General features: G+C 37.4%; 1 protein-coding gene across 10 annotated transcripts in view; it reads right to left on the reverse strand.

The window, feature by feature from the left end:
- CHRM3 (cholinergic receptor muscarinic 3) overlaps positions 1–27770 on the reverse strand; it is a 521589-nt gene that overhangs the window by 223994 nt on the left and 269825 nt on the right. For all 10 annotated transcript variants that reach the window (XR_002732373.2, XM_031935428.1, XM_031935431.1 and 7 more), the window contains one exon: positions 17113–17215. The gene's annotated coding sequence lies outside the window, so the exon portion shown is untranslated. The remainder of the gene's footprint in view (positions 1–17112; positions 17216–27770) is intronic.

The following is a 27770-nucleotide window of genomic DNA, read 5'->3' on the forward strand; positions in this document are numbered from 1 at the left end:
AAATAAATAAATAAATAAATAAATAAATAAATAAATAAATAAATAAATAAGTAAGTAAGTAAAACATTTAAATAATCAGTTCCATCTTTCCTTGCATCATTTCTATGGTTCCTTTTTTGGTCTGCAGCAGAGACACCAATGAAAAATAAATATATGACTCTAAAAGGTTAAAAAAAAAAGACTGATAAAAATGAAAGTGTAGTTTGTATTAAAACAACCTGTACATATTATTAGTATTTTAAAATAAAAGATACTGATTTCTGTTTATATTGAAAATGCAGATTAAGACTAGTGTGATAATTTTAGGATGTTAAGTTTATCTTAAAATGCAAAGGATCACTCAATTTTTATTCGATTCCATTTTCATATGTTCACTAATGGGCAAGAGAACGGAACATTTTAATCCCTTTGATTTTTAAGCTCTGATCCTTAAGGTAAAAATGAAATATAATATTTTTAAATTAGAAGAAGGGAAATCGTCTCTACTGTTATAACACCAAACAGCCAAAAAATATTAATTCACCGTGATGCAAGATTGAATTCACATTTCATAAGCACTTCCTGCCAAATAATATCTAAGACCTTTCTTTATTTTTTTGAACCTCAAGCCTTGTTTTAAAGATTCAGAACTTAGAGGGCTCTTTGCCCAAGGCCACTGTGTGGAAGCAGAAGCATAATCATATGCATGAAATGGACGATCTCCCTAGAACCTGTGACTAATGATTTGTGCTTTGTTTCACAGAGAGGCAGAGAAGGATCTTGCAGTCATTGTTGACTTCATGTCTCAAGATACTGTGAAATTGTCTTCATTACAATCATAAGTTTTTAGGTTTGTATTTATCATCTAATTCTTTATGAATAAAACAAGTTTGAGAGGTGGAAGAGCTCAATTATTTTTGACATATGTAAATATCCTCTAACTAGGTTATACATTTTGGAGTGCTTATTTTTTGTCTTTAATTCTCTTAAGCTCCACAGATATCTAAAGGTCTGAAGCCTGCATATCATACAAACAGCATAATGCTCATGGCATCCCAACACACAGTACCTAATAGATGAATTATTGCTATGTGAAAAGGGATTGGAAATCATCTTTCTGAAATATGGTTTTCTGTCATTCATATATTAGCCAGAGGCTAACACATCTTTTATTCATATTGGAAAAATAAGCCCCATCGAGTATGAAATTGAAGGAAACCCTATATATTTATCTCATAATCTAATATCACCAAAGCATTAAATGAATCCAAATGAAAGGATATTCCTGCATTTCCCTGTATGGCTTACCCCAAGTGTCTTTTCACTCTAACAAGACATGGTCAAACTATAGGCTGACCTCAGCCTTTCCCACCACCCTCACCTTTCTCCCACTATCTTTGGTTTTCCCACCTCTCACCTCTATAGAGACAATTACAAGGAAAGGCTCTCCAGTTTCTAAAGTTTCTTCTAATTAAACCAACTCAAAAATAATAGAATTATGGCAATAAAGAAGCAAACTTGCCTCTATATATTAGTCTGCTTAGGCTGACATAACAAAATGGCACTGGATGCCTTAAACAATAGACATTTATTTTTCAGAGTTCTAGAGACTGGGAATGTCAAGACCAATATTTCAGCCAATTTGGTTTCTCGTTAGGGCTCTCTTCCTTGGCTTGCAGAATGCCACCTTCTCACAAGGTCTTTGCATGAGAAAAGACAGACAGAGATCCTATGCTTATGGCCTCATTTACGCTTTATTACCTCCTAAAATTCATTATCTCCAAATACAGTGGTATTGGGGGTTAGGGCTTTAACATAGAAATTTGGGGAGTTTCAAAATTCAGAGCATGATACTCTGAAGAGTCTAAGAATTACTAGAACCTCATGAACAAAAAGGGGATGGAAAGAGTCTGCTTTGAACTGTGTAAGCCATGATTTTGTAGAGAGCCAAAGGTAACAATCACCATACTTTTCCTTCAAGGTTGTGTGAAGAAAATATGGAGGAAGCACAGGTGTACATGAACACAGAGCAGGGATACAAACACCGCACGTGATCCGGTTTCTTACTCCTAAATGCACTTAAGATGTACATTTACAAAGTGCATGAACAAAATTCATAGAAACTGTTGGAAAAATTAAAGAATCAATGTAGGTCAGAATGTACTGAAGCCAAAACAAACAGATGAAAAATCTATCCTCTTTGTAGCCAGGTCCTTTGAACAATTAAATGCTACGATCTTCTTTAGGTCCCACTCCTGCAATTTCCCAAGTTTCACCATGGAGAAACTGTTTCCTTCCTCCAGTGTAAAGCCTTTACATTGGTGTTTGCTGTCTGTTTTGTTCCTTACAGGAAGAGCAAATGGAACTAGCATCTTCTCTCAAGTAGCTCTTCCTGAGTTCAAAGATCATTGAATTTCCTATTGGCAAGCACTTCAGTTTTCATAACTTTTCCTGCCTTTTGTTAGGTTATTAATTTTTGTGATTATCCTGCAAACCCTCTTCAAATTGTCCATGTTCCTCTTGAGTAATGGAACCAATTTACTCATTAGAGTCTCATCAGGTTTGAGTATAACAGCAGGATTACCTTGTGGTCCTTTCATGTTATTTTTGAAACTAGCTGACAATATTTCAAAACAATGAGACACACAGTTCCTTCTTTAACCTCAGCTGCTATTTCTTACTCAAGGAGAGTTCATGAAAAAAAAAAAAACTAACCACAGATTTTTAATTATTTTTGATACAGAAATCTTCTCTGAGCAGATGTAAATGCCAATGTCTTGATTCTTGTACCTTAATTCATATAAACTTTATAGATACTCTGCCCCATCGAAAAGCTTGGTCCACCCATATACAAAGTTCACAGGAAGATGAGGTGTATAATCATGAACAAGGCCAGGTCCTTCAAAAAACACATATCTAAATGTATCTCCCAGACTGACTGCTATCAGACTCTTATTATTTATCTGGAAGATATTACCGTTTTGCTCAAGAGCAAGACCACTTCTTAGATACGGAAGAAGGAAACCGGAGTAGATTTCTGGAAAGGAGTCTCCAGGAAACTGATGTAAGACACTGGTGACATTTAAAATCGCTAATTCATTTTGAGATCATTGCATCCCCTGAGGTCTCTTGCCTCAGGATCCTTGTCAAAACACTAAAATAAGTACTCTTTGATTTCATGACTTCACAACTGATCTTTCTAGACACTTAGTCTTTAGGGGGGGATTCTCAAATGGTATGTCCTTTGGGGCTTGTAAGCCTTGAGTCTAAAGCAGACATCCTATTTCACATCAAAATATTGAGAGAGACATTTCATTCACTATTTATGTATCTATCTAAATTAGGGGACATTAGCATGACTGAGAAAAAAAGGTTAATAACACATAAAACACTTAGAGTACATTTAAAATTATGAGTGACTGTTTTCTCTGTAGGAACAACATATAAAATTTAAAAGTCGATGAATAACTACATGCTAAGATCTCCAGATAGGCATGAGGACCACAGCTTAATATTCTAATCTGTCTTCAGGTAACAGCTTGATAGTTACTTTCTCAAGCTGACATTTTGTTTAAACTGAATACATAGACTATATTATCGATGTCTCTTGGCTAAATGATGAAAAGCTTGTAGCTTCTGACCTTTAAAATATTTTCTTTTCTTTTCTTTTTTTTTTTGTAGGAATCAGGAAAATGTTCTAACAACATGTTGAGTGAGGTAAAATTCTTTGAGCAAACACAAAGGCAGAACCATAATATTTTTAAAAATTACTCCCACAACCCAACCATGGCAAGTTCTTCACTGCACTTACCAATATCTCTTTTTATATGTCTGAGGGGATCTTGCAAGTTTCAAATAAAAACCAACTGCTTCCTGAAAATCTTAAATTTGCCCTTGAAGCCCATCACTGCCCAGCTCTCACTCTGTGATCATGGAGGTCTGGTGACCTGTGACCATGGAGGTCTGGTGACCTGAATGGGACTGCTCCTGGATTCCCCCAGCAGCAGGAAGGGCTCAGCTCATGACGCCTCCCATTAGAGCCCAGCAAAATTTTCTGAGTGATATAAGGTCTTTGCTTCCCTTGGTCCAGCCTATAGACCAGTATCTAATGGTCACAGCTAACCAAAGCTGTCTGCTATTCTGCTACCCTCAGCTAGGGTCCAAACATCATCATCAACCTCAAATCCTTTGCCATTTCTCATGAACCCACTGGATTCCTGTCTCCTGAGATCATTATATACACATTTAGGTACTTTGTTACAAGCAGATGAATTAGAAATAAATATATATTTAAAATTTTTCAGTCACTACATATCACACAAACATCCTGAATTTCTTGGAATACTAACAAAAACAACCATATGCAGCTCTTTTAAATGATGATCTTTTCCCAAGCAGAGAAGAAAATCATTTATTGTGAATTTCCATATAAGGGATAAATTCTGAGAAATATAGTCCTGTTTTTAACTAATTTTTTTTTTTTTCTTTTGAGACGGAGTCTCGCTCTGTGGCCCAGGCTGGAGTGCAGTGGCAATCTCGGCTCACTGCAAGCTCCGCCTCCCGGATTCGCGTCGTTCTCCTGCCTCAGCCTCCCGAGTAGCTGGGACTACAGGCGCCCACCGCCTCGCCTGGCTAGTTTTTTGTATTTTTAGTAGAGACAGGGTTTCACCGTGTTAGCCAGGATGGTCTCGATCTCCTGACTTCGTGATCCGCCCACCTCGGCCTCCCAAAATGCTGGGATTACAGGCATGAGCCACCGCGCCCGGCCAGTAATTTTTTTTTTCTTAAGTTGAGAAAGTACTTTGGGTTAAATATGCTCAATTTATGTTAATGCAGCCCCTTTTCTTGGTGATTATTTTGCCTAGCTGGGATTAATTTAGAAATTTCAGGGCCAGGAACAATGGCTCACACCTGTAATCCAGCACTTTGGGAGACCGAGGTGGGTGGATCACGAGGTCGGGAGATAGTGACCATCCTGGCCAACACGGTGAAACTCTGTCTCTACTAAAAATAAAATAAAATATAAAATAAAATAATTAGCTGGGCGTGGTGGTGCACGCCTGTATTCCCAGCTACTCAGGAGACTGAGTTGGGAGAATTGCTTGAACCCAGGAGGTGGAGGTTGCAGTGAGCCGAGATCACGTCACTGCACTCCAGCCTGGCAACAGAGCAAGACTTAAAAAAACAAATTTCAAGTTTCAAGTATTATATCACCAAAAACTTGCTCTCATACCACGTTGGAGAAATACATTGAACTGTGAATCCATGAAATTCTGGATGGTATGGCAGAGGAGAACGTACTGCCTTTGAAGAAAAGGAGAACTCCACCCAACAACTCTCTCTCTCTGTCTCTCTCTCTCTCTCTCTCTCTTATTGTCAAGTGATACTTTAAGCGTGTTCTGGGATGTTATGGGCTCAGAAGCACGGGCAGTCCTAGGGTTCTTGTCTCTTCTCACCTTCTCACTCCATGTGCTCTCCCTGGGCAATCTTAGCTCTTCCCAAGCTTTGAGTTGGCCTAAAATAATGTGGAATATTCCCGAATCTCCCCTAATTGGACAGCTCCTGACCGAAATCACTACCCTGGACACTGAATATCTACATGTGTATCCTAGTACTTTCCACCTTCCTCTACCAGAATATAACCTCCACAAAGGCACAGACTTTTCCATTTTACTTGCTGTGTTAGCCTCAATGCCTAAAAGAATGTTTGTCACAGAATATGCAGTCAGTAGATATCCCAGTGTTAGGATCTCTGAGAAAGAGAAAGCAAACTCTTTGAAGACATAGTACAAAGTTGTGGAAGTAAAGGAAATCCCTCCTCCAACATAAGTTGAATACATCTGAGGCATAACTGTATGTCTTCTAATGTGCAGCAATATTAAAAATCTATTTCATAAACCCTGTTATTTTGTAATCCTTTTAACTCTTACTAAAAAATGCTTTAGAGAAATTTATATTTTTATTCATTTTTTCATTCCTTTATGCAACCAACATTTAGATAGCCTAAATTCGAATGTAAGTCTTTCTGTGTGCACAAAGGGAGTACTCAAAACTAAGGAAACAATTGGTTTCATATCCTCCTGCATCTTACATTTTTGACATTTCAATATAGAATCCTTCTGTGAAAAAAAAAGTAAACTGAGAAAAATCTCATTCTATATTTTTCAACAAAAAAGATTAGTGATTATGAACATGAAAGCAAATCACATTTTTACTCTGACTGTTATTTAAAACTCCCATAGAAAGGGTTAGAGAATTTTAAAATAAATGTAGTAGTATTATATTAGAAAGAAGGTAGTATATTTTAATTATTATCATTAGTTTTTGAATCTTTGAATAGCAGTCTTTAATTATGACTTAATCAATGGTGAATTTATCATAATACTGCAGCCAAAGTCATATACACTTTCATTGTATATGAAAAGCAAGGAAATAAATAAGATTGCAGGGCAAGTTTACTATCCTAGGAACACAAAATGATTTAAAATAATTTAGAAATGTATATTATATATACATACATAAATATATATAATATATAATGTATAAAAATAAAAATACATAAATACTATGTATAAATATATTTATATGTAATATATTATATTGAATAATATATAACATATAATTATATATAATATATAATATACATATAAAATATAAAATACATAATATATTATAAATTATAATATATAATAAATTATAAATTATATAATCATATATTATGTATTATATATAATTATATAGTATATAATATATAATTATATATTATATATTATTACATATATATTGTATCATGTATTATATATAATTACATATTGAGTAATATATAATATATTCATTATATAAATAAATGGAATACATGTAAATATATATTGTATTAAACATATATAATATATATTATATTGAATCATATATATTTATGAATATGATGTAGAAATACATTTATATATTTATATACATATTATATATTTATATATGTAGAACCCAAAACAATGCCTTATAAATTAATGGGAATAAATACACACACACACACATGAACACACACAAATTTCTATATATACACATATATAAAATACCCACATATACATATATATGTATATATATTATATATTATATAATAGATTATATATACATATATGTATGTATATATAATATATATAATCATGAACCCACTGTATATATATTATATAATAGATTATATATACATATATATGTGCATGTATGTTATATATAATACATGTGTATGTATATGTGTGTATTTATACATGTATTTTTTTCCTTCTGCAAATAGATCAATGAAAAACCTTGCAAAATATTAAAAGAAAAAGTATCAGAAAGTATCAAAACTCCCGATTTTTTTCAGCCTGGCAACTACCTTAAGAGCAGTTTTGTGTATTAATGTGAAACATTAGTATTCATGACACATTAACAGCAGTCGTATTTGATGGTGGTAGGAACATACATCCATGCATCACTTAGCGACATTAACATGTTCTAAGAAATGTGTCATTAGGTAATTTCATTATTGTGTGTACATCATAGAGGGTACTCACACAAACTTAGGTGGCATAGTTTACTATATACCTAGGTTACATGGTATAGTCCATCGTTCCTAGGCTATAAACCTATACAATATATTACTATACTGAGTATTGTAGGCAATTGTGACACAATGGTATTTGTGCTATCTAAACATATCTGAACATAGAAACAGTAGGGTAAATATATGGAGTTATTATGTTATGGGAGCACTGCGGTACTGTGGTCTGCCTTTGACTGAAGTATCATTGTGCAGCATGTGGCTATGTTTGTAAACTCTAATGAATATTTTCTTAACTGTCCCTGGTTAAAATATGTCACATTTATATTAATAAAGGCATGTTTTTATGATCTCATAATGTACAGATGGCAAATTTGCTAAATTTGTTCAATGTTAAAGAGTTTGAAACTTACAAAGAATAGAATTAAGTATGTAGTAAGTTATTGATTAATTTTAGTATTTCTAAGTACTATCAACATGATCTAATTTACTCAGAAAGATCATGATGCTCTGATAAATAATGATGGATTAAGAATACTACATGTTATTGTCCTGGAATACCATCACTTATAAATCATACTAATGAATAATTTCTGAACCAGCACCAGAGTTACAAAAGTGGCATGGGCTGCCATTAAAATGAGTTATTAACAAATAAACTAAAGTGATAAATCAAATATAAAACTTGTACAAATATTCTTAGTACAAATGGATCAATTAATTATTCTTGGATATCAAAGGACATATCTACCATTTTATTATTTTTCCAAGCATATTATTATTTTATTATTGTTAAAATATAGTATCAGTAAAATAATAAAGTAATAGATAATCTTGCATATATTAAGATAATCAATCCATATTGAATGAATGGATAACATTTGACATTAAATAGTAGCTATTTTTCTTAAGAGAGCATCATACATTTCTAAGCACTTGTGTTAATATTATGAAATAAATTGAATGCCATTCCCTGCTATTAAAGCTATAACATCTTAGGAAGCAGGTATATTACATTTTTCTCTATTTGAACTTTCTTCTAATAGGTGAATGGGGCAGTAGCAGTTCAAGTTAATGAAACTCTCTGCTGGTCTTTCTGAATGCTCTAGCATGTGGAGCAAATTAGCTGATTGTATAATTTCCCTAGCTGCAAAATGATGATAAATCAAGAAATTCATGGATCAGTTAAAATTCAACAAGAAAGCATTTATTCAGTGACCACTTTGCACTGTCATTAGGGACATAGTACTATGATGAATATAGTGGGGATTCCAGCCCTCAAGGAACTCGCAATCCGAGGAGTAGAAATAAATGAAATTGATAAAGTAGTGAATTCTGCATAAATATGAAGGAAGGGCTCTGGGGAAAAACATGGAGAACTTTTAACTGAGGAGGGATAGGCATCACTGAACAGGTGACACTGGATCTGAGCCTTGAAGGTGAACACCAATTTCCCAGGAAAGAGGGTTCCGTGTCGTCCAGGCAGGATGAGCAGCTTGTGCAAGCATACTCTTTGGATAATTCCCAGGAAATCGTAATTACTGGAGCAGTAGAACATAGGATTCACAGAAAGGAACAGCTTCAGATGAGCTCCCATAGAAACTGCTGTTTTATGCTAAGTTTATAGAACAAAGCACCTAGAGGCACCATGGAATCAAGAGTTTTAAAGGTAGTGAGTAACAGGAAGTCCATTTTTAAAAATTATAGATTCCTTTGGAATCAGTGCAGAGGAGAAATTCAAGTGAGACAAAACTGATGGCAGAAAGATCATGAAGGAGACTATTAAAGAGCATATTAGAGTCATTCAGTTGAGATGAGAAGGCAACAGTGGCAGGAAGGCAGTGACGGGAGTCGACGACAGACACGGTTTTTTGTTTTTGTTTGTTTGTTCGTTTTCAGATGGAGTCTTGCTCTGTTGCCCAGGTTGGAGTGCAATGGCACGATCTCAGCTCACTGCAACCTCCGCCTCCTGGGTTTAAGCAATTCTCCTGCCTCAGCCTTCCATGTAGCTGGGACTATGAGTGCACACCACCATGCCCAGCTAATTTTGTATTTTTAGTACAGACAGGGTTTCAGTATGTTGGCCAGGCTGGTCTCGAATTCCTGACCTCAGGTGATTTGCTCACCTCGGCCTCCCAAATTGCTGGGATTACAGATATGAGCCACTGAGCCCAGTCCAGAACACAGTTTTGAGAGGTACCACAACCCAGTGCACGAGAGGAGAAGGAACTTTTCATTATTGCTTTGTTTGTACTATAATATAATAGTTGGAGAAGTGCATGGCAGAATACAAAGGACTATGGGTTACAATGCCTTCTTATAAGAAAACCAATGAATTGCCATTAATAGTGAATTGGGGAGATAATATGATATTTAAGAAGTACTTTCTTTTTGTTAGATACTCCTTTATTCCTCACAAAACTCCCGGGAAGAAAATATGACTATTTTTACTTTCACAGGTGAAGAAACTGAAGCTCAGAGAATTTAAATACCTTTCCTCAAATTATAGAGCCATCCAGGTCCCAGCTGGAGTTCTGTGGCTGGGAGAACAGAAACGTGGTTGCAGAGTAAGACAAAGCCATTACATGTGTCATGAATAGTGATATTCATTAGAGCCAAAATGCCCTGTGAAATCAGAGAAGGTAGGTAGAGGTTAAAGAACAGGGAATTCCAGTGACATGGTGAGTGGGGCTAGAGCAAGAGAGGATGCGGAAGAAAATGTAAGGGAGGGGTTTTTCTGCTGATTTTAGTTTTGTTTCTGTTTTGTTTACTTTTAAATACACGTCCTCACACAGGTCCTTTTGGTTCACCTGCAAACATCCCCTATTCTTGTCTTTTCCCCTCCAGTCTCCAATCTCGCTCTCTCCACTATCCCAGAAAAAAATTATCATCCTCTCTCCATATGCCTTTCCTTCCTTCCTTCCTTCCTTCCTTCCTTCCTCCTTCCTTCCTCCTTCCTTCCTCCTTCCTTCCTTCCCTCCCTCCCTTCCTTCCTATTTCTTTCCTTTCTTTCTTTTTCTTTCGTCTTTCTCTCTTCTTTCCCTCCCTCCCTCCCTTCCTTCCTTTCTCTTTCTTTCCTTTTTCCTTCCTTCCTTCCTTTTTCTTTCTTTCTTCTTTCTCGCTCTCTCTTTTTCCCTCCTTCCTTCCTTCCTCCCTCCCTTCCTTCTTTCCTCTCTTTCTCTTTCTTTCTTTCTTTCTTTCTTTCTTTCTTTCTTTCTTTCTTTCTTTCTTTCTTTCTTTCTCTCTTTCTTTCTCTCTTTCTTTCCTTCATTTCTTTTTTTTTGAGATGGAATCTCCCTCTGTTGACCAGGCTGTAGTGCAGTGGCATGATCTCAGTTGACTGCAGCCTCTGCTTCCCAGGTTCTAGCACCAACACGCCCGGCTAATTTTTTTGTATTTTTTAGTAGAGATGGGGTTTTGCCATATTGCCCAGCCTGATCTCGAACTCCTGACCTCAAGTGATCCACCCTCCTTGGCCTCCCAAAGTCCTGAGATTACAGACATGAGCCACCGTGCCCAGCTCATACACCTTCCTTTCTTATTTGCATTTGTAAACTTTCAGGGATTACCCAGTATCATCCTTAAGGCAATCCCCGAGATATTTGGGTCTGGATAATTCTTTGTTGTGGGGGACTGTCTTGTGTATGCCAGAAAGTCTGCATCAATACCTGTTAGGGGACTCACTCAGGGACTGGGCCATAGCAGGGCCCTGTAACAGCAAATTAGGCAGATTAAAAGGGACACACCTTACTTAATTGTTCTTTGGTGGCAGGCATGAATTCTGCCACCGAACCACCCATGGTTTTTTCTGGTAAAAAATTGGTTTCTTTAAAAAATCTTCCCCCATATGGGAATATGGTTTAGGAATCCTAAATACATGAGTTACTTATTCCCCGAGGCACAATATGTTGTTACAATGGAGAATGTAATTTAACTTCAAAGTGAAATTTCACAATTGCTGAGAAAAATAATTTGACATGTGAAAAGCTTATATTTTTGCTAAGATCATCCTATTGCTTTGGACCATCTTTTTTTGTTTGTTTCCTAAAATGCAAAAGTGAAGCAATATGTAGCATATCATCTTTAACTGGGTTTAAGCTTTGCCAAGGAAAGTCAGAAATTTCATAGAAAACTAGATAGAGGCAAAAGAATGATCCAAATGCTTCTTAGAAAGTTTACTGAGGTAATATATTACCTGACTGGATAACTTCAGAAGCTTTTCAGTTGTTCACAAGTAGAGCTGTTTGTATACCAGACTAGAGTTTGCAGAGACGCTGTCGAATTTTATCTCTTAATGTTTGTCCACATGACTCTAGCAAGGTTGTTAAAGATAAGAGGCCTCAATTAGGAATCCTTAGACCTAGCACATCTCCTTAATATGGCAGAAAAAAGTAAAAAAGACTTTAAAGATGAAAATAATGGTGAAAAGAAAAGGTGTGGGCAGCAATGCCCAAATAAAATCTAGATGAGCTGCTAATAAAAGTATTAGCTTTTTTGGCCCTTTGACTTTGTCCAAATCCTTTGAAAACGATGTCTCTCTCTCCGCTTCAGCAGAGCATACCAGATATAGTCTTCCAATCTGATGAATTACCATTTTTATTGCTCATTACTTCATATATCTAGTTCATTGGTTAAGTCACTTCCTAGCTTTGGTATAATTTCATCTGCTTGTGTTTAAAATAAAAATGCATTGGATGTGAACTATTCATTTACTCATTCCACAAATATTTACTAAAGTCTAATATGGCGTAAGCATTGAGGATGTTGGGAGAATACATCTTTTGTTCCAAAATAATCACACCCAAAAGTCAATACATTGGTCAATGGGTACAAAGTAACACTTAAAAAGGGGGAATAAGTCTTGATGTTCTATAACGCAGTAGGGTGACTGTGGTTAACAATACTGTATTGTCTATTTCAAAATAGCTAGAAGAGAGGATGTTGAATGTTCTTACAACAAATAAATGAGGTGACGCGATATGTTAACTAGCCTAATTACATGTGTATTATACAATGTACACATGTATCCAAACATCAATATGTGCAATTATTATGTGTCAATTAAAATCAAAAAGTCAATAAAAGGTGCCAGAGAAATAACAGATTAAAAAATTTTTGCTGTAACTGTAAGTAGACATTAACAAACATATTTTTGAAGCATGTGTTGTATTAACATAAAATAATACAAATCTTAACAATCAACTCAAAATTACCAAGTGTCCATGTTGTATCTGCCATATAATAAACAGAGGGCATATTTATATTTTACATTAGTTTTTTTTAATGATTCCTAACCAATAGCATGTCAGTTTTAGAGAAACTCTCTGATTAAAGGGAGTTAATAGCAAATAAAACATGTAGTAGAGCATTCAAGATGAAGTAAGCTTAATCCAAGGTTAATTTCAGATACTATTAATTTATCTCCCAATAACTCTTCCATGGAGTGGCAAAATGATGGCTTTTTCAGAGATTTTAATTTTCCTTTATTCTGAACCCAGACATTCAAGAATATAAGGAATTTAGAAGAAAAAAAATGGTGCTTTACGTTAGCTGAAAAGCTTTGCCTATACTAATGTACAATTCTAACATATAAGGGACATCGCTGCCTGAATCCTTTCAAAGAAATTCCTAAAATGGCATGAAAGGAATCTGTGACCTCATTACAGCTCTATTCACGAAGCAGAAGAATTGTACACAAGGCCAGTCCATCTTGATCCCAGAAGGACATACAAAGATATCTCATTAATAAGCACTGTTCCGTAATGTGCCTCTAGAGATGCTCAGTGTGTATGAGCTTGTGTGTCTCTGTATTTTGGTCCCCATTTTTATCCCAAAATAAATATGGAAGCTTAAAAGATCGACTGTTTTTTTGCACAGGCATATCGTTTGGGTAAATTAGATCCGCAAACACACTTTAGCTTTGCTGATAAAAATAATTTAAATAAAGAAGGTAACCATGCCTCACGTGTTGATTCAACACCTTATAACATCTTTTTTTGTTTGTTTGTTTGAGACCAGTTCTTGCTCACAGGCTGGAGTGCAGTGGCATGATCATAGCTCACTGTAATCTTAAACTCCTGGGCTCCAGCCATCCTCCCACATAAGCCTCCCAAGTATTTAGCACTACAGGTGTGCACCACCACACCAGCCTAATTTTTAAATTTCTTTTGTGTAGAGACAGGATGTTACTATGTTCAGCTCAGGCTGGTTTCGATTTCTGGTCTCAACTGAATCTTCCACCTTGGCCTCCCAAAGTGCTGGGATTACAGGCACGAGCACTGCACCCAGCCTAATTTATAACATCTTTATTGGTCTCAGTTATTTGTTGGTCATATACATGTTTTTAGTTACATTTTTAAACACAGGGGCTTGATCTTTTTTATAGTGTAAATCGTGAAACACTGATGGTTTCATGTTAAAGACAAAAGTTGTCACCAGGATAAAATAGTAATTGATTGGTCCATGCACCAGGAATGCTGGCACAGAACCAAATTTCCACTTAGCTTCAATGTGGTTTGAATTTAGCAATTTCTTTATAAATCCCAATTAAAATACCTCCAAAGGTATCTTTTCTGAAGAAAACTTTCTTATGACACCCCATCTTCTTCCCTTCCAATGGGAAATGTAACCACGCGCATAAGGGTCTACAGGAAAGATTTCAGTGGCTAAAACAGTGGTGATGTGGTTTGGCTGTGTCCCCACCCAAATCTCAATTTGAATCATATCTCCCGGAATTCCCACGTGTTGTGGGAGGGACCCAAGGGCAGGTAATGCAGTCATGGGGGCCGGTCATTCCCGTGCTATTCTTGTGACAGTGAATAAGTCTCAGAAGATCTGATGTGTTTATCAAGCGTTTCTGCTATTGCTTCCTCCTCATTTTTCTCTGGCTGCTGCCATGTACGAAGTGCCTTTCACCTCCTGCCATGATTTGAGGCCCTCTCAGCCATGTGGAACTGTAAGACCAATTAAACCCCTTTTTCCTCCCACTCTTGGGTATGTCTTAATCAGCAGCATGAAAACAAACAAATACAAATGGTTTTTAAGGTCACTTAGGAGAAAAAAAAGGTCTTCTCCACAGTTCAAATAAAATGTTATTCATTAGTTGGAAAGAAGGTCATCTACATGTCTGAGCAGCAGGAGAAAAGACCTCAGCTATAAGCACTCCAACCACACACACGCACAACAAATTATGTTATTCTGCCTAAAAATTCACCCATATCAAATTTTGTTGGGTGTATCATGCAACTTAGGAAGGAGAGACATTTAATACATTTTGGTAGCTGTGACATAGAGTTAATCTTATCGTAGTGTCACTACCAAATTACAACATCCCTTTGATCCTATGTAAGGTGCAATCAGGACCCTGATCGGGTGGCAATCTGTGGGACAGGTAAGCAATGTATGTCATTTCTATACTTGTGAATGACTTTTGGCCTAAGGATCACTACGGGTCACTTCTGGGAGGAGAAGACCAAGCAGAAGGTACTGCTACAGCTTTTACAGTCTTCTTCCATTTGCTCCTAAAATTTAATGCTTAAATGACTCAATCCTTCAACAAAGACTGAAGTCAGATTCTTCATTCAATCTAAGTATAAATGACCACCCGAAATTATTATTATCACTATTATTATTGAAGATGGTGAAGCAGGAGTCAACCAGGTATTTTCTATAAAGACAATTACTCTGGCTATTGGATGAAGCATGGATTGAATAGGACAAGAATAGAAACAAGATAATTCAGGGACTATCAGAGAAGAGTGGTGAGATGAGGAAGTGATGAATGTGACTTGGACTCGGGGGATATTTTTACACGAAGAGAAGGGAAGGTATTAGGGCAGTGGCTGCACCATGGAATAATTTGAGGAACTTTTAAAAATTCTGAAGCCCGCGGTCCACCCTGAGAGGCGTTGATTTAATTTTCTGCAGTGAAGCCTGAGCACCAGTATCTCTTCACAGTGAGGGTGGAGACCTACAGGCTCAGAGTGAACTGTGAAGGACTGGATGGGTTAGACACAGAAATTAAGATGAAGAATTTCTGGCCATTTACAGAGAAAGAGAAGACTGGGAATCCAGATTTTTATGTGAACTGTCCTGATTTTTTGGTTTGGCAATTTCTTAGTTATCACGCATACAAATTTGTGTAGGCCCAAAATAAATAATCAAATAAATGAACTAAGATGGATCTGACAAGTAGATGACCAGTTGCAATTTCTGCCTTAAAATCAGGGCCATTAATCTCTAATCACGGATTTCAGACTCTCACAGAATGTGAAAGTAAGCCTTTTTGGAAAACCTTAGAAACACATCCGTTAATGACTTCATACATCTCTAAGAATAAACGTGACCTGGTACATTTGGGACACTGCAATTTGAGGTGAATTTTTCTACTCTCTCTCTCACTCTCCCTCCCTCCTGTTCAGATTTAAATAACAACACACTTCCCAAGGAAGTACAGAAACCTTCCCAAGGCCATTGTTAAGTAGTAGAGCTAGGTCTTGAGCTCACACCTGATTAATTCTCATCTGTGCTACTTCCCAATTTCCCAGACTTCATTTTCAACACGCTTTTTATGGAGGTGAAGGAGGAGGCAGAGGCAGGTGAGTTGTTATATAGTTTTCCTTTTGAAAATAGAATTTATGGGAAACTTTTCCAAATATGTGCAAGTATTTCAACAAGCCTGCTATATTTCTAATAATATTTTTAAAAGTTGCATACAAGCAAGCAATCTTGTAATACAGTATCCCTTAGTCATTGCATACTATATATACAAACACACACACATATACATATATTATGTAATAGGTGTCGTGAGATACCTATGTCTCTATTGATCTATCTATCCATCTATCTACCTCTCTATGTTACATACTCACAAACAGTGCTCATCCAAGTAAGTCTGAATTAGACAGAAGCTACAGCCTGACATATTTATATATAGTGAGAATCTACTTTCAGAATATCCCCTTCAAGAGAATTCATTAAACATTAATATTATCAAGCACCATACTTTTTTGTTTTTATGTAATATTTATGTTGGCATACACCAAGGGAGTAACTGTCACAAAATCTTAGTGTTTGAGTAGTCAATTAATTGATTTAGTTCTGTTAATTAATTGACATATGTAGTCATTTTTATCCTGTGAGTTATTACACAATTTTCTCTAAGCCTGGACTAATTTGGGGAGGGGAAAGAAGTTGATATCTTTCTGTAATAATTTTGGACTACAAATACTCTACTTATACCAGAGTACCAGTCATATTTCATTCATGTGATTTCCATAGATTTTTAGATAAATCTTATTATTTTCAGAACCATATAAGTGTAGACTTTCTCCTCTCTCTTTGAATGACTATAATCTTAATTTGAGCTTATCATATAACCATATCATATAACCAAGAAAATGAAGTAGTCTTCAGGAGTTGTAGATGCCAAAATATAAACATATGCTTCGAAGTAGAAAAGACAAAAGTCATCTCTGACACACGAATTTAATTGTTCAGACCATATTCCATTCTTAGTAATCCACTGGAATGAATATACATCCGTAGTTATGATTCAAAAGTGTCAGTACGCATGTATTGGAGGTTTTACATACCTGTTCCAGGTAGGGTCATCAAACCAATACAATGTGTCCAGAACTGTGCTGTTTGTTGAACTTTCCTTCTAGAAAGAGACCAGGTGCCACGTCACAGCAAAAGCTAAAAATGAAACAGGGAAAGGATAAGTTTAAAATAAGAAAGAAGAACAAGTAGTACACTCGGATCACTGAATTGTGAGACGGAATATTAATTACATGATGGATTTCAAAAGTGGAGATTTATCCCAGCATTTCCTAATATACTTCATCAAGGAATTCTTTTATTCTATGACACCTGTTGGTGTCCCACCAAGGGAGCGATCCACAGCAGTTACTGGGGAGACCATGAGACACTGTAACCTCCTTTTCAACACAGATGCCTCAGCTTATGGTTTCTGTCATACGGTTACCTGCCCTCAGTTTGAAACTTCCAATAATTGGCAGTATTTGATAAGCTTCCCCCACAAATATGTACACATAACACACATACATTTATATTATTAGGTTCATACAAAGCTGCTATGGTTTCGTATAGAACGACAGTCCTTTTCAAAACTCATACTGAAATGTAATTGCCAGTGTCACCGTAGTAAGAGGTGGGACCGTTAAGAGGTGATTAAGCTACGAGGGCTGTGACCTCATGGGTGAGAGAATGCTGTTACAAAACGTTGAGTGTCTCCCTTCTCCCTCTTTTCCTCTTTTGCTTTTCTGCCTTCTGCCATGTGAAGACAGAGCATTTTCCCGCTTTGTGGCGACTCAGCAAGAAGGCCAGATACAGGTGCCTTGATCTTCGACTTCCCAGCCCCCAGAATTACAAGGCAATACATGTCTGTTGATTGTGAATTACCCAGTCTGTGGTATTTTGTTAGAGCAGCACAAAAACAGACACAAATAGTATGAGTTCCCCCTAACGTTTTATACCAAGTAATTTAAGAATCGCTCACTTTACCGATTCAACTTATTTCATAGCAACAAGTATTTGACATTCACTCATCATTTCCATCACTATTTCCAAAGCAAATAATATAAAGCAGGTATTGGGTTAAAATACTAAGTAGAGGCTTGGTCTTCTTCTCAAAAAGCCAAGTTAGATGTAGATCACTCCCATCTAGGATGTGGAAAGCTAAATCACTGCCAGTCCAAGGTGCAGAGAGATAAGAAGGCGATGTCACAGAGCAGAGGGTCTTTAACCTGAGTCTTATATGCAGTGTAGGAGAGTGATGGACAGACAAAGGGAAATGGGATGGGGAGGGAGGAGAAACAGAACGAGCTGTCATGCTCCCCTGCAGGAGGCTGTGAGGGGGAATGGCATGTTCTAAAAGCTGCCCCAATGGGGGCTCATAACAAGATGAGGAAAATCAAACTTACACGCATGATGTGGCAGAACATCCTTTTATAGATGGAAATGACTGCAAATCAGACTAACGGCACAAATGAAAGCATACACCCCAAGAAGTTTCAGAATTTGAAACTCGTTCCGAAATCCTTTGCACACATTATCTCATTCTGGTTTCACAATCTCTCTGCAGGTTGGGCAGTGTAAGTTCGCCTCTACCATGTGCTAGGGGAAACTGAGGTTAAGGAGCTTCCCCAATACCACAGGGTGATTTGTGCAGACTTGGAGTAGAGGCTAAAACTGGGGGCCAGTCCCCCTTACAACACAAGGAGAGCTGTGATGCCAGGATTCTTGTAGAAGTTAAATGTGGCACAATGATGAATGTGGTATGACCACGATAGACACGATTTCTTGACAGTGAGTGCTTTGCTGTTACATGCTGCAGAGTGAGCTCTGGGCAGAAATGGACTGTTTCCAATCTCACCCTTCCTGCTTCCAATGTCATAAATGCAAGCATGGGGCAGACACACTCAACTGTGATCAGGTCCACATTTTTCACCTTGTGAATTTCAATAACAGACTTCTCTGTAATACACATGGCAGACATACCAGGCTACTTTGTACTGTCCAGGAACTACAGAAAAACTGGTCATTTTGTCTGAATCCAGCTGGGTATGATCCTCAAATTTCCCCTGCATACTTGTTATATATGAGCTTCTCTCAAACCTTGTGATTTCTGCCTCTCAAATCCTTAGTACTTTAGTAACTTTGCTGGTGTAGCATCTGGGGCAAGGGTCTTTGATGCCAATGAGAAGTTTGAGCTGCCTTGTCTATTCAGGTAGAAAAAGAGGCTAGCACTCATTTGTAATAGGCAAAAACAGGGATAGTGGCATCGATATGAGGGGAAAAGCAGGCTTAATAATGCAAAAATGAAGAAACCTTCTCTATGACACTTAATGAGGGAAGGCTCATGTGAAATAATATCTAAAGGAGCCTCTGCGATTCTCCAGAGTTGTGAAATACAGTTGCTGAAGCTGGGAAGATTGCAGAGGAATTTTCCCCCTTCCTCTTCTCTCCCTCCCATTTTTTCTTTTAAACTCCTAAAGTGGAACGGCTTAGAATATTTCCTACACAGCTCAATATCTTATCATGAAGATGAGAGACTAGAAAATCTTTTGGCAGTCCCCAAATTGCCTCACCCTCATGAAAGAGGATAGAATTTGATATTTTTAATGCTTTTCCAGTTGAAAAACTGTATGCTTGTTACAGCCTTTCTGACACCTTATAACGTATTAGAAATTACTTTTGACTTTAAAGAAGAGTGATTGCTTTAAAAGGCAGTTTTTACTACAAATTCCCTCAAGATAAAAACCAATTTCCAGACAACAATGAGTAATAATGCCTAGAAAACAGACACTGGGTATGAGACAGACAAGATCCAAATGGTAGTACCATTCCGAGATGTAACTTCTAACAATGATCTTGTCTTGCACTTCTTGACAAACTACACTTGTTATCACAATTAAGCTTGTTGTCCTTGGGTAGGATGCAACAAATAGAAGATTAAACTGAAGTATTATCTGAAACGAAGACAAAGAAGCAGAAAAACAAATCAAAAAGTCTCTGAGAAACCTAAGGGCAAAAACTTGGATAAGATGTTTAAAAGAGAAATTGGACTGTGCAAAGCATTCAAAAATGAGCAATTTATGAAAATGTATTAATTCTGAATGTATTTTCCATTTGGTTGGGTGAACACAAGAAAAGTCACGGGGTGAACAGAAGTGACCTCAGTGATTCGCAACCGAATTCAGCACTTGCTATCGAGAGATCAGGTTTCTAGAGAACATTGATAATTGACCCCTATTAACATAAACTCTGGCATGAGAAGGTGGAGTCTAGAAAACCTTGTATCGAAAGAAATCGAATGGATAATCCATGCAAGAAGAAGTCAGGAGTGGGAGGGGAGGTAGATAAAATTAGAGAAGCAGAGACAGCGAGGAGGAGTAATAATTTTCTGTATGGCCACGAACACACTAGGCATTGATTAATTCACCAAATCGTTTCAACAATCTTGCAAGGGAGACACTATTGTTACCAATTTGCCATTGAAAGAAACTATTTTTGTGAGAGGCTCATCCACTTAACATACAACAGGAAGTGGCCTGAATTGGGATTTGAATCTGCTTGTCTGATATGTAAGTGATTTTTCTAATTAAGCCACACTAATTCTCAAATAGTAAGTACAATGTACATTAACTGCAATCATAAAGAACAAAAAATGAAGATGAGACTTGCAAAAAGAACTAATAAATTTATATTTTCTACTGGTCCTATAAATATGCACAGCCCATCAAATAACCAATCTGACCCATATCTATAGTAAGAGTCCTTAAATATAATCCTATCTATGGACCTAGTAATCCCACTCACCAATTATTCCATGGAAATAATTTAAAGTCAGCCAAACGGCATTCCTAGGAAACTGATCACCGTAACATTACAGACTGAGTATTCTTTATCTGAAATGCTTGGCATCGGAAGTGTTTTGGGTTTCTGATTTTTTTCAGATTTTGGAATATTTGCACTTGTTGGGCATCCCTAACCCAAAAATCCAAAAATGCAAAATGTTCCAGGGAGCATTTCCTTTTAGTGTCATGTGGGTGCTCAAAAAGTTTTGGATTTGGGAGCATTTTAGATTTCAGATTTGAGCTGCTCGATCTGTATTTATAATAGTGAATAACAGAAACTATTTGCATATCCAACAGGAAAGCATTTAAGAAAATGTGGGTATAGAAATTGTATGGTTCATTAAGTAGCCTTAAGTGATAAATAGGTAGCAATAAGAAAAATGATAACAAACGCAGAACATAAAATTATATGCTCTGATGATAAATAGATACTACATATATGTTAATAAAAACTAAAAGGATGCTCAGAAAAAAGAAATTGGTTATGCTAGGGCGGAGTAATTATAAATACATTAAAATCATAATCTCATTCTTACAACATACTATTATATTATGCCCATTAAAATATACATTGAGTGAAAATATAAACACAGAAATAAAAAGAAAACATAGCTGATATATGTGGGATATGTGTTTGCATGGTTAAATAGTTTGAAGCACATACGATATTATTACGTTACATTATTAACTATTTGATATTGGAGGAGGGGTGAAGGACATACACTTAGAGAGTATGATGAAAATTAATTTCTTATAATAACAAGAGTTAGTGGGAAATAAGATTACAGTAATAGGAAGATTTGTTGACAGAATTGCTATTGCATATGACTTTAAATGCATGATCAGCAATCTTCCACTCTGCACTGTGAATTTCACCTTCTCACCTTCCCTCCATCCCATTCCTACCCCATTCTCTGGACAAGGAAGGAGCTAAAGAAAAGAGCTGAGCTGCAGAATTCTCCCACTCCTTCATTCTTTGCTTGAAAGCATCAAGCCATGGCCCAAGCATGTTCTCCAGCTCGGGGAAGCCATTCTGTCTTCTGCCGGGCAGGAAGAACATGCATTTGAAGAAACTGAAGCTAATTTGGGGGTGCTGCTTCTGTCTCATGTAGGAAGAATAGTAAACCAGAAGAAGTTCATCATGTGTCTCACATGGTGCCCTACTCACATCTCTCTAGTCTTGGTCTCTTTGATAGTTTCAGGCAGTGTCTTCTAACATCTGGTGCTTCAAAAAATCTCCTGTCTTTTAGACATGATAGGAAGGTGGGGAACCTGCACTACCCACCTCCTGGGTTAATAGTTCTTAGAAAACAAAGGAGCTCCCTAAGTTTATAAATCTTACAAATAGTTTAAAATTCACAAACCCTTGCCCCTCCCCTTGCATTATGCTTATACTTGCATGTATAAAAAAGAAACACAAAGTTAAATGTAATTTAGGCAACGTTTGACCTCCTTTGGATAATTTAGCCTCTTAACCTTCCTTTCCCATTCTTTCTCCCCCACCCCTTTCTCTCTCTCTCTCTCTCTCTCTGTGTGTGTGTGTGTGTGTGTGTGTGTGTGGTGGGAAGAAAGAGGCATGGTTTAAATGAACTCAGGAACAGAAGAGTCTGTGTCTCCAGAATTTGATTGTCTTCTCTGATCTACGGCATGGGGTTCCTTATCCATCTGGGTGCTCCTAGCCCTGCTGACATTGACAGTGAGGTTTATCACTTGCATGCATGCCATTTGCATTTTCTTGACCTAGTAAGCTTGGGTAGACATCTCTGTTCTTGGTCTCATCTTGTCTCCTGCTGACAAGGAGGCCTTTTCTGAGGTCTGACTGTGATGCCCACAGAGCCCTAGAGTGCTGCAGCCCCCAGGACAGAGTTGCCTTCATCCGTATGATGGCATGCCATCCTCATTGCCAAGTCCTCTAGCTATCTTGGGGTCCCATCTACGCCATACTGGAAAGTAAGTTGTAAGGCTTTCCTCTGACTGACAGACTGGGCTTCCAAGTTCACTAAAATATCAGTAGAGGGCTACATATGAAATAGATCCCTGTCTTGTGCTAACTCATCTTTACCAACATGCCTTTCATTCTCTGGGATAAAATTCCAGGTGGAAAAGCTGAGAGGCATGATTCAGACTGCTTTGTCTCCTCCCTTTCACTGTCATTCTTGTTTTGCAGAATTCACCAAATTCAGCAAGGAAGCATGATTTTCCTTTCCTTTCTTGGTGACATATTCTATCAACATCAGAGACTGAGGCTAGATGTAATCAGTTGAAGAATTCTCTTCCATACAATCTGACTTGACTTTTCCAGGCTTGGCCCTTAATAAACTAAAAAAACAAAATTTAGAAATTATTTCTCCAAAACTAATCTGGATTTCCAATTATATCCGAGGCAGAGTAACAGGATGAAGTGTAACCTACATCCCCACTTCACCTCCTCAAAAAATAAGTAAAATAAAATAACTGTTTTCAATAATGGGACAACAGGCAGTGCATAACTGTGATAAATGTGAGAAGGAAAAGCTGCATCTGGGCCTTTATTTTTTCTTTTTGACAGGATCTCGCTCTGTCACCCAGGCTGGAGTGCACTGGAGTGATCCTGGCTCGCTGCAGGCTTCACCTCCTAGGGTGAAGGGGTCCTCCAACCTTAGCCTCCCAAGTAGCTGGGACTATAGAGTGCATCACCATATCCATATAATTCAAAAGAAAATGTAGAGATAGGGTCTTCCTCTGTTGACCAGGCTGGTCTCAAACTCTTGGGCTCAAATGATCCTCCCTCTATGGTCTCCCAAGGTGTTGGGATTACAGGGTGAGCCACTGCACCCAGCCTGGGCTTTTTATTTTGGAGAAATTTCTCAAAAATGGCTAGAGACAAGATAAGCCACAGTGAGTCTGGTTGCCTCACTGAGTTGAAGAAATCGTGATTAGAATTTGAGGCATCTGGTAATCCTATGAAAAAGATGCTACACAAAATTAGTGATTAGGAAAATGCAAATGAAAGCCACAATAAGATACTGTCTTATACTGCAAGAATGGCTAAGAACAACATAGTATATCTATGTTGGCAGAGATGGGAAGCAACTATAACTCTCATACACTGCTGATGGGAATGTAATGTGGTACAACCACTTTAGAAAACATACAATGGAAAGTTTGTTATATAGCTAAACACATACTTTATGTATACTGCTGAGCAATTATACTCCTACTTATTTGTCAAACAGAAGTGAAAAATACAAGTCTACTTAGAAACTTGCATATGAATGTTCACAGAAACTATCCACAGTCACCCCAAACTGGGCAAGAAAAAACTCAATTAAAAACTTTGGGATGCTGAGGTGGTGGGGGGTAAATCAGCTGAGGCTGGGAGTTCAAGACCAGCCTGGTCAACATGGTGAAACCCCATCTCTACTGAAAATACAAAAATTGGCTGGGTGTTGTGGAGCATGCCTGTAATCCCAGCTACTTGGGATGCTGAAGCATGAGAATTTCTTGAATCTGGGAGGCTCTTGAATCTGGGAGGCAGAGGTTGCAGTGAGCCGAGATTATGCCACTGCACTCCAGCTTGGGTGACAGAGTGAGACTCTATCTCCATAAAAACAAAAAACAATTATCCCTCAGATGGGCTGGATAAGCAAAATGTGATACAGTCATGCAGTGGAATTTTAAAGATGCAATACAAAGTGATGAACTACCGATGTTCACAATATATGTAAATTTCAAAAATATACTGTGCAAAAGAAGTCAGACCCAAAAACACTTCACATAGGATTTTATTTTTATAAAGCTCCAGAAAAAAGAAATAGAATCTATGGGCCAGAAAGCAGAAAAACATTTTTTCTGGGCTTGGGTTGGGGGTGGCATGTGTTTACAGCAACTAGGAAGAGGTATAAGAGAAATTGGCGTGATGGTGGAAATATGTTAGGGCTTGATTTAGTGGTAGTAACATAATCGATAAATTTCTCTAATCTCATCCAAATATACACTTAAGATAAGTGCTTGTTATTGCACATGTATTATGCCTTAATATAGTTGATTAAAACAAAACCTTAACTGGCTTCTTATTCTTTTATAATATCAGACTGATCTCCTAAAATCTCATATTTCAAGAGTCAACTTTAATATTGGATATTAATTTAGTACATGCAGAGATATTTTTGCCTTGTGTTTGTTTTTAAAATAATCCAGTGTTTGTGGGAAAGGAGTGCTGTGTAAAAGAAACGAGTTGGCCATGGCCATATATTGCTAATTATTGAAGCCGCAAGATGGGTATAGTGGGTTGATGATATTATTCTCTCTACTTTTGAATATGCTTGTAACTTTCTATTCAAAATGTTTTTTTAATATAGTGGATTGCATTTTAAATGACAATATTATAATTAGTATATTAGAATGAGGTGTCTAATATAACCCCTTCCACCTTATTATCCCCTGGTCATGTACAAAGTCTTTCTGGGTCTTTCTAACTTTTCTATGTCATTCTAGAATTTTTTTCCCCTTTTGTCTTTCAGTCAACAGTCCCTTTCATATTAGAATCAACTTGGGTGACACATGTAGGTGAAGACCTTAAACATTTGAGGAAAATTAGTTAAATCTGAGTCTGGTTCTTTATATTAAATAATAATGATGCTTAGTGCTCTTAACCATTTCATCCAGCAAAGTATGAAGAAAACAAAATAGTAATGCCAGGCCTGCAGAAATAAGTCCCTTTTCAAGGAAAAAATAAAACAACAACGTGTGGAGAAACGCCACTTTGTTAACTGGATGAGTAACAATTTGTCCTTACAAGTTGTCTGAAACAGAACAAAGAAGTCAAATTCACATAACAAAGACAAAGAAAGGAGTGTATAAAAAGTTTAAAAGGGAAAGAATATTGGACTTAATTATTTTCACCCTACCTTTCCCTTTTAAGGCATTACAACTCTTGCCTAACTTCGGGGAGCGCTGGCTCCAAGCTAAGAGTCATATGAGTAGGGTTTGTGTCCAGGAGTGTACAGCCTATTCCAGCTCAGGCACCAAGGATCAACAGGCTCCATGCTGACAGCGCCTCAGGGAATTTTCGGTGAGATGGAAGCTCAGGATGAAGTCACTCAGAAAAGACATTGATTAAAGATGTAGAAAGAAGATAGTGTTCAACTATGTAGGCAGGGATGCCCTTTAAAGAAATTAATGTTCCTTTCAGCTTCTTAGTGTGGTGTAAAGTGGAATATGGCATTTCTCCCAATCCTATTATCCCTAGAACTACCGGTTCGTTCTCTGAATAAGACCCCAAACTTTCTTTCTAATGAGCAAGACTGGACAAGAAAACACATCCTAATCACCAACAAAGAACATAAGCTTCTGCAATCACACTGTGATGTGATAAATTAGAATTCTGCTCTCCAGAAGTCAACACACTATAGATGAGTTGAGAGTTCTTTTTAATGTTAACCTAGAATGGCAAAGCATCAGAATGTTTGAGCCCAAGTTGTACAGGGACAATATACAATTCTATTACTGTAGAATTCTAATTTTCCTTTAGACACAGTCCCTTTACATTTTAACTGTATCTTCTTGTACTTTATCCCAAGAGCAATGCAGAGTTATTAAAATGCTTTGAGTGGAAGACTGAAGTGACAGAGATGGTCTTTATGTAAAAGGTATCTGGAAGCAATGCTTAGACTAAACATTATAGGAAAAGAGGTTCAAGAAGTGGGGGACACATCAAATTTTAACAGTGTATTTGGGCCAGATACGGTGGCTCACACCTGTAATTCCAGAACTTTGGGAGGCTGAGGTGGGCAGATCACTTCAGGAGTTCGAGGCCAGGCTGGCTAACATGGCAAAACCCCATCTCTACTAAAAATACTACAGGCGGTGGTTCAAGCCTGTAATCCCAGCTACTCAGGAGGCTGAGGCATGAGAATTGCTTGGACCTGGGGGGCAGAGGTTGCAGTCAGTCAAGATCATGCCACTGCACTCCAGCCTGGGCAACAGAGCAAGACTCTGTCTCAAAACAAAAACAAACAAACAAAAAAAACAAACGTGTATTTGACCTTAAGTGATAAAAAAAGAGAACACTTCTAAGCAGTACTGAATTCTTAATAAAATTAGGTTGCATGGAGTCTGCACCAATTTCCAAAAAGCAATGTAAAACAAAACACTTATTGCATATTGCTTTTAAGTCGTAGGAGAAAAATGGGTTTGTAATAGAGTTACAAAGGTACAAGAGCACACATGGATGATTCCGTTCCTATCAGGTATGGGAAAACAAAGGACATGACAGAGAAAGGTGATTTGTGTTGGATTCTGAAGAGCTGGGTAGAGTTTTGACAGGCAGACGTTCAAGATAAGGGGATTCATGCATACAGAAAAACATCCGGAAGCCTGTAGCACAGAGCATATTTAGACAGCTTGACCAGGGCATGTGCACTTATAGGAGGTAGCACGTGAAAAGGGAAAGGGTGAAGAGGTGCTTCTTTGAGAACTTAATTCTCCCCCTTGAGCTTCAGTTTCTTCATGGAGTCTAAACTTTCCTATCTGGGCTCACAGTGAAGAGCTGTCCAAAAGTGGAGTGACATGAGTCCATTGCTGAGAGTGTTGAGGCCGGTGATCAGGAAAAGCTGTCCTGATAGGATGTAGGAGAGAAAAGGCCTTGTAATACTGCATATGAGATGTCTGCACAAGTCTCTGCACACGGCAGTGGACTTGGATGCTGAGGTCTGTGTGGGATATGAGGGACATTGGACCAGACATCTCACCTGACTGGACAGAGAAGAGGAGATCCTCCACCTATTTTTATAAGGCAGGGGAACGGTAATGCTTTGGAGATTAAAAGAAAAAGGAATGTGCCTATGCTGGGTGTATGTGTGTATGGATTTTAGGAGACTGTAGTAAACAAA

Source organism: Piliocolobus tephrosceles, chromosome 1 (genome assembly GCF_002776525.5).
Source record: "Piliocolobus tephrosceles isolate RC106 chromosome 1, ASM277652v3, whole genome shotgun sequence".
In the NCBI taxonomy this organism is placed as follows: domain Eukaryota; kingdom Metazoa; phylum Chordata; class Mammalia; order Primates; family Cercopithecidae; genus Piliocolobus; species Piliocolobus tephrosceles.